This window comes from Cyprinus carpio, chromosome A11, assembly GCF_018340385.1.
Source record: "Cyprinus carpio isolate SPL01 chromosome A11, ASM1834038v1, whole genome shotgun sequence".
In the NCBI taxonomy this organism is placed as follows: Eukaryota; Metazoa; Chordata; class Actinopteri; order Cypriniformes; family Cyprinidae; genus Cyprinus; species Cyprinus carpio.
In genome coordinates, this window is record NC_056582.1 from 24,873,415 (window position 1) to 24,881,809 (window position 8,395).

Below are 8,395 nucleotides of genomic sequence, written 5' to 3' on the forward strand. Positions count from 1 at the left end.
TGGAAAATATTGTTCTGAAATTTTTCTAAAACACTAGCATTTTAATTTTTCTTGTCGTGATTATAAAGTTATTTATAAAGGTTCCAAAAATGTTTCTTACAACATTCTATTAACTTTATGTTCACCTAAAATGTAACGTTATTTGAAACATTTTTAAATATTCAAAAAACATAAAAATGTCCAGTTTCCTGATTGTGATTGTAACGTCACTTGAAGGTTACAAAAATGTTTCTTACAAGATTCTATTAACTTTATTTTCATTAAAAATTAGTGCTGTCAAACGATTAATCGCATCCAAAATAAAAGTTTCTGTTTACATTATATATTGTGGTGTATGTTTAATTTATTATGTATATATAAATACACACAAAATATGTTATGTGTATATATCAACTACAGTCATATAAAATATAAGTTAAATTAATATAAATATATACAGTACATACTGTATGTGTGTGTATTTATATATACATAATAAATATACACAGTACACACATATACTATGTAAACAAAAACTTTTATTTTGAAGGCGATTAATCGCGATTAATCGTTTGACAGCGCTATTAAAAATGTAACGTTATTTGAACTTTTTTTACATTCTAAAAACATTTTCTCATCATGGGAACGTTCATCAAGCACAAAAAAAAATCATAATAAGGATGTTTCGAGAGAACATATATAGGCTATCAAATATTAATAAAGTTGTAAGAAAGTTCCATGAACATTAGTCTACTTTAACAATGACATTTACATAACTTTTAAAAACGTCAGTGTTTTTTAGAACTTTTTCCCTGTTTGAAAAAATCCAAAATGCTAATATAGCCAAATTTCAGTAGTTGAAAAATGCATAACGTGTCAGACCGCAGTAATAACGTTTCTAGCCTTATTATTGTGCTGCGAAAGTCTGCTTGTGTTGAGATAATGACATCGGGCTGATTGGAGTCCGTCTTTCTCCAGCACTGTATTAAATTTCAGAGTCTGCTCAATTACATCTTCATAATCAGAATGGATGACAGAACGGCCGATTCACCTCCCGGAATCCCTGAACACGAGACACCGAGTGTCAGCCTGACAGGCCTCACATGGGCCGAGGGAGCCGAGGCGCGCATACATATTAATCAGGCCCGATTAGGCGTGTTAAACGCAGGCCAGTATGGAGAGGTGGGTCTCTCGGACCTCCAGGTCTGCATCTCATCACCGCGAGCCCCCTCGGCGCGGCCCGTTCCTTCCGCGCGCGCGCGCTCTCGGTGACCCGCACGGCTGCCGGCGTCTGCCGCAGTCCGCGCTTCCCTGCGTGCACCGGGGCCGGCGGACTCCCACGAGCCCGCGCTCGCTCCCCTGCCATCTGCCGTGATTTATAGAAAACGGCCGATGATTTATGGTCCAGTCACCGCACAATGAAGTCGTCCTCTTTCATTCGCTCGACCTCCCCGACCCAGCCGCCACTCCCGGCCAGGTTTGGGAAATATGCTCTAATCATACACTAAAAAGATGTTTAAAACAGTGAGGTCTGGCGGAGGGATTGAGCCCTTTAATAGAATTAATTTTCTCAGGCTGGGTGAATGTTGACGAGGAAAAAGCGCGCGCCACTAATGAGCGCGCGCCGCTCTCGGGTTTATATAGCTTACCTGCGCCGGGCCTCGCGTCTCCGAATAAACAATTACAGGTGTACAGGGAACCTCAAACAAGGGTTTAGGACGCAGCCTGGAAAGATGAAATCTCAAATGAGCATTAAACCAATCATTTACATTCCCTCCTAGTACAAAAACGTTTTTAACAAAAACGTTTTTTGTTGGTTATGTGAACGTTAAGGGAACGTTCCATTTTTTGCAAAGATTTTGCGAATGTTACTTTTGAATGTTCTCTGCATGTTCCGAAGGAAGGAGTAACATTTAAAAAAACGTTCCAACCAAATCTTTTCAGAAAACAAGTTCCATAGCATGTGCTGTCGTTTTGAGAACATTATTAAAAACCTCATAACTTTGAATGAACGTTCTGTTAATGTTACTGGAAGAATGGTTGCTCATAACTTGCCAGAACATACTAAAAACGTTCCGTCAGATTTTGAATTCTCAGAACTTTGGCTAAGGTTGACAAACGTTCTTCCAGTAGCGTTAGAACACTTCTTCAAAGTTATCTGATCTTTAAAAGGTTATTATTCATGGAACATTTTTCCCAAAAACTTTTTACATGTCTTTGGACATTTTTTAAAAATGTTTCAGAATGTTCAGAGAATATTCGAAAGTTCCTATGTTTGCAAAATTATAAACCTGAACATTTCTAACATTTGCATAACCAGAAAAAAAACTTTTCAAATTATTTTCAAAACTGGACGTTTTGAACATTCAGTGAACATTCAGAAGTAATGTTCCCATAATGTTTGCAAAGTGATCAAATGGAATGTTCCATTAACGTTCACAATCGCATAACCAGGAAAAAAAAAAAAGGTAAAATTGGAGATTTTAGGAGATTTTCAGAGAACATTCAGAAGTAACATTTTCATAACTTAATAGGAACGTTATCAAAACGTTCTTAGAACATGTTTTTCTTTGCTGGGTAGGACTTTAATTCTTCTGTGAGACATAAAGGAGATGTTATGCAGGATGTTCATGCTGCTCAAGAGTAGAAGTAGTTGTGCACTATATTTGAGGTTCTGAAGTCATATGATGCTTCATGTGAACAGCAGGCCCAAACTTGCATTCTCATATATTAAGAGTAGACATCAAACCTGGTGCAGTTCATCTAGGCTAAAGGTGCACTGTACGACTGAACACAAACATGCAAGAGATACCAATTTTAGTCTTTGATAGTCATGATCGCTATGAATTGTTTTACAGATAAAGATTCTATCTAACATGTTTTGGCTAACCTTGATTCCTGTCAGGACCACGCTGGGGGAGAATGGTGACCTGCCAGAAAGAGACTGTTAGCATAGAGAAAAACCCTCAGACAGTCACACATAACCAGACGTTCATTTAACTAGACAAGCTGTCCAAGCTCGAATACATTTTAACAAAATACAGGCTTCATATTTCAGCTTCATAAATGCATGTGTGTTTTTTACAACCTGAGGGATGAGACAAGATCATTTCCAACAGGTGTGTGTTTGTGTGTTACCAGTAAACTTAAAACTGGAGTAACTTAGTTTTATCCATTTCGATTGGTTGGATGGCGTCTCGATATGAAAGTGGCTGAAAAACAAGAGGCACTGATGACGTCAGCTGTAAAGAAAGTTGTTTTGGATCACTGATCTATATAAATATTATAGCCAGATCAGTGTCTCGGATGCATTTCTTTACCTAAATAATTACGTGCATTGGTAAATCAACACAATCTCATGTCAGTTCATTACTATTTTATGTTTTAAATTCTACTCACGCGCCAGTGATGGTTATTTAGGGGCGGGGCCTTCGTGCTTACTAAAAATCGCGTATAGGCCTACGATGTGAAAATCGTACGAATTCATACGAAATCGCCACCTTGTTACGTTTTCCGGTTAGATTGTGTTTAATAAATTATTGACAGTTGTTGCGAATTAAAAAAGTGAATAGGTAAATGAAGGACTAAAGTGTCACGATCAGTAAAACAGAAATCGCCGGCCTCCATAAATGAATCCTCCTCGTGATTAATCACACTGGATGAAGTCTACAGTAAATCAATTTCTCCGTGTTAAGGGCTCTGTCTGATACAATCACAGATCATCAGGCGCCACTCCGCTATTTTCAGCTTCACTGCGTCTCTCATCTCTGTCCTCCATCGCGGATGATCTTCTGACCGCAGGACAGTGATGGTGTGTCAGGACACATGTACCTCTCCAGACATCAATAATTATCATCGTGTCATTCATGATTCAGACAGCGTTCTGTCATTTCACGATGATCTCAGAGGACGAATGGACGCCCCTTTGACAAAATGACTTTTATATCTGAGACTCCAGAACAACGCGAGATGTTTGAGACACGATCGAGCTACTTTCAGCTCTATGATACTTAATCTGTATAGTACACGAGAAGCTACAAGTATGGAATTGAACCTTCGCTGGGAGTTTGATTGACAGGCGGTTCTGACCAATCATAACGTCGAATCTGCCATTTTTTTTTAAAACAAGATGAGGCCCGTTTCAGAAAGGAGGTTAAGTGAAACGTCTGAGTATGTTAACCCTGATACAAGGGAAACTCTGGGTTTTCCGTTTCAGAATGGAAGGTTTCAAACACGAAGTAAGTTAAGCCCATTTCTGAAAGAGAGATAATTATACTCAGAGTCAGTTACCATGGTAACCTAACCGGGTTGGGAGCAGGTTTTCTTTGTTAAACCCAGAGTATCTTTCGGTCTCCTCCTCCTTTTTAAAACGTAAGCGATGCTTAAATACTTAATTCATTCATTTTACTGAGTATTTTGGAATAAGTGAATTTTACTTAAAACAAGTGAAATTATCCGGCAGTGTGATAAGAAAAATAATCTTAATGCAAAAGGAAGCCCCATTTTTCTTACCCCATTGGCAGCTCATTTGCAAAATAAGAATAATACACTTAAATGTATTTTTTGGGGATACCTTGGGATACCATGAAAATTATTAGTTCAGTAACTTACCATTCTGTCAGTTTTCACCTCTGATAGTATGACAGTGATTAAAGGGTTAGTCCACCCAAAAATGAAAATTATCCCAGAAATTATTCACCCTTAAGTCATCCTTTGTGTGTATATGACTTTCTTCTTTCAGACGAATCTAGAATCTTTGTATTAAAAATTGTCTTTGATCTTTCAAGCTGTTTACTGGCACTCAGCGGGTGTTGCAGTGCATCAGTCCAAAAGAAGTGAAATAAAAAGCGCCCATCCATTAAAAAAAAAAAGTGTCTCACACGGCTCTGGGGGGTGAACAAAGTCCTCCTGTAGCAAATCAATGTGTTTTTGTAAGAAAAATAACGATATTTAAAACGTAATAATCAGCCGTGTGAGATACTTTTTTTATGGATGGGCGCTTTTTATTTAACTTTCTTTTTTGGATTTGATGCACTGCAACACCCACTGAGTGGCATTAAACAGCTTGAAAGATCAAAGACCTGTTTTTAATATAACTCCGACTGGATTTGTCTGAAAGAAGAAAGTCATATACACCTAGAATGACTTGAGGGTGAGTAATTTATAGGCTAATTTTCAATTTTGGGTGAACTAACCCTTTAAAAACTAAAGTTACGTGTTGATTCGGGAGTACAGTATGCGGATGTCTTTTTGGCGGGAGCTGTTGCCATGGTGAATCATAATTTCGGAGCTCCAAACGGGCCCCAGATGTTCACTCATGTTTATTTCGTGCTATAACTAGTAAAGAGGTTCTGAAGGCTACGGCGAGTTAAAGAGCCACAAAATGTTTTTTATTGTTTGTATTTTTTTTGTATTTTTAAATAACAAAATTTGAAAGATGAGACTTAGTTTCATACTAAAAGTTACCTGCTCTGTCTTGTCCTCTTTGCTTCGCTATGTATTATTCACATGATATATGGCGTGAGAGCACTGTGGCTTGTCGGACATAGCAACAGTATCTAAGGGGGTCGGGTCTTTGCAAAGGGTCAGTTGCATCACACATTTTGCAGTAGCTTATGCAATGAGTGATCTACTATTTGACAAAATATGACACTGTGTGCCACAGTGATTTCTTGTTATTTGATCATACAAAATCTAAGAGACCGTTTTTATCCACAAATTTAGATTGCAAACCTATTTTTAAGATAATAATTGCACGCCACTCCGTGAAATTTATTCAAATTTATGCACGACCTGATGACGTCACGTGACGCCAAACATCACGGCTGTTTTAAAAAAGGATTTATTTTTTGTTAGGCATTGAAAATATGAACAGATTTTTCAAACACTTTGCCTAGATTTGATGTCTTTCTTGCTGAAAATTCCAACACTGCAAAATCCCTTAAACCCATAAATAATAGAAAGAGTACTTTTTCTTCTTTCCTTTTATGTTTTATGTATTTCAAATGCAGTGCTGTTTCTTCTTTGCAATAAAAAAAATACTGTTTGAAATATTTAAAACGACATAGGCTACTGCTGTTTCACATACTTAAAAAAAGTTAACAGTATGCAGTAATATACAGGGTTCCCATTTTCATGTAAAAACTAGAATTCATGGGGGGAAAAAATCATGGAAATGAATAAAATTAGAAACAGAACTTTATAGTGAGTAAAAAAATATTTACACTGTAAAAAAAATAAATAAAACAGATTTTTAGAGTACGTTTGACAAAAAAAAAAATGCTATTTATTACATCTTTCTATAAAATACTGTATTTTTTACTTCAAAATCTCACATTTAATTCAGTGTGTTACTTGCCATTTCAGTGAAAATTATTTAACAGTAAATCCTACAACAATATTTTTTCAATATTTTTTTTTTTTTGTGTGTAATTACATAAAACTTTTTCTCTAGAAATACCTATAAGCTATTTGAAAAACCTCATCTATTAAATCCAATGAAAAGTTCATGAACCTTCAGTATATAGTATGCAGTATGCCTTCAAGAGCTTCAGCTTTGTTTTATCGCCACCTGCTGGGGGACACACAGAAGTGAGATTACCTTAAAAAGTTAATTAATTTCTACAGTTATAAGTTAATAATGGATTTAAAGTAATTCTCTTTATAAAACAATAAATCCATTAAAAGTACATATCAAGATAGAAAAACAGCAAAAGACAGAACAACGGTGCAGGAACGACTACAAAGACTGAAACCTGTGAAGAAGGTCCGTGGAAAGTGAAAGTTATCCAGCGAGTCTTCAGACATCAGAGTGACAGATGAAAGAGCATCTCATTACTGACACCCGTGACCTTCAGCGGGACAGACAGAGAGAAGCAGAGTCTCACAAAGCCTTTTAACACCCTTCCACACCTTAAATCAACTGGAAAAATGTCACTTCAGTTTCAGGACCAGATTTTTTGCCATTGTGACATTACTTTCATGACAATCAAACATATTTCAGATCCACTTATCAAATTAAAACTCTGTACAACACCCAAAGATATTGATAATCTAACATCCTTAAGAACAAATTTTCCATTTCAAATTTGCAAAGTGCAAAAGTAGATATTGATAAGTTAGCATATTCAAGAGCATATTCTCATATTTAAATGCATCATTCGAATTTGTGTAATGAAAAAAAAGTAAAATATTCAATGCGTTCATCACAATGTCTTCACAAATTGACATCTTTGTTTGTTTATTTATTTATTTTGATTTTGGGGTAAAATATGATTTGGCTCTGTTCTTGATATTCAGCCTTTAAAATTAAAGTTAAAGTTAAAACCTTTAGATTGGAAAAAAACAACACCTTATTCTATTTCTATCGTTTCCTGTTATTATTATCCATATATGAAAAGTAAATCATTATTTGGCCATTAATGAATTATATTATTCTCCTGATGTTTCCTGCTCTGACGAAACATCCTGCAATTAAAAACGTTGCATTTCTCTCCATCACAATGTGATGTGATTAAATGAGAACAACTCACAGAGAACGTCGACAGATCCGAACGTGAAAACGCAGAGACGTCAGCATTAAACCAGCAGTGAATCACCATCAATAACCTCAATATCAACACCTGGATGATATTTAAAGAACTGCGTAATCAGAAAAACATTCTTATCATATCAAGTGCAATAATGAGAGAAAATGAAACTCACACAGACACAGAACTGGAAAACTCAGGTTTGCTTTATCTAGATCGCAATTTCTATCGCAACAGGGGAATGTGAACAAAACCAGGTCGTATATATATATATATATACAGCTGCAGTGTCAAATAAATACAGACATGGATATTAAACATAAGCATACGCAACATGTGAAGCTCTATGTCTCAGTCTACTGGCAATAGCAAAGCGTTTATGCAAACCTCCTTTAATTTATCAGTTAACTAATAATTTACTCACTGATCTGAGCTGCTCTTATCAAACTGAATTAAAGATTCAAGCAGGTACTGGATGTAGTGCCCCTATAAAGTATTTCCTTTATATATGATTCTCTTAGCTTCACGTATAATGAAGTGAACAGTAGTGACGTTTGTGTAGTGAAAGACACTGAATCAGTTCTTCAGCTCTGTGTGAATCGATTGCCTGCATGCAGAGTCCAGAACTCTTCTAAATAAAAAATGTTTATAATATATTCTCCTTTTTATTCTAAATGAATCGTTACTAGAAGGACTGCAAATGATTCACTCCACAAAAACAAATCTTTTTTGTGTGGAATGTTCTTTGGGATTTCTAATAAGAGTGAATAATGTGACTCTCTTTTCATTAAGTGATGTAAGGCCTTTAAAGGGAAAAACGAATTAAATCTGAAGTTTAACGACCAGCAAAAGCAGTGATACATTTAAGCACCAAGATTTAAAACTGG

General features: G+C 36.0%; 1 long non-coding RNA gene across 1 annotated transcript in view; it reads right to left on the bottom strand.

The window, feature by feature from the left end:
* Positions 1-8,310: 8,310 nt before the first annotated feature.
* Positions 8,311-8,395, bottom strand: part of LOC122146651 — a 1,273-nt gene continuing 1,188 nt past the window's right edge. The window contains exon 2 of the long non-coding RNA XR_006161182.1: positions 8,311-8,395. This exon is cut by the window's right edge and continues 809 nt beyond it. This is a non-coding gene — a long non-coding RNA (uncharacterized LOC122146651).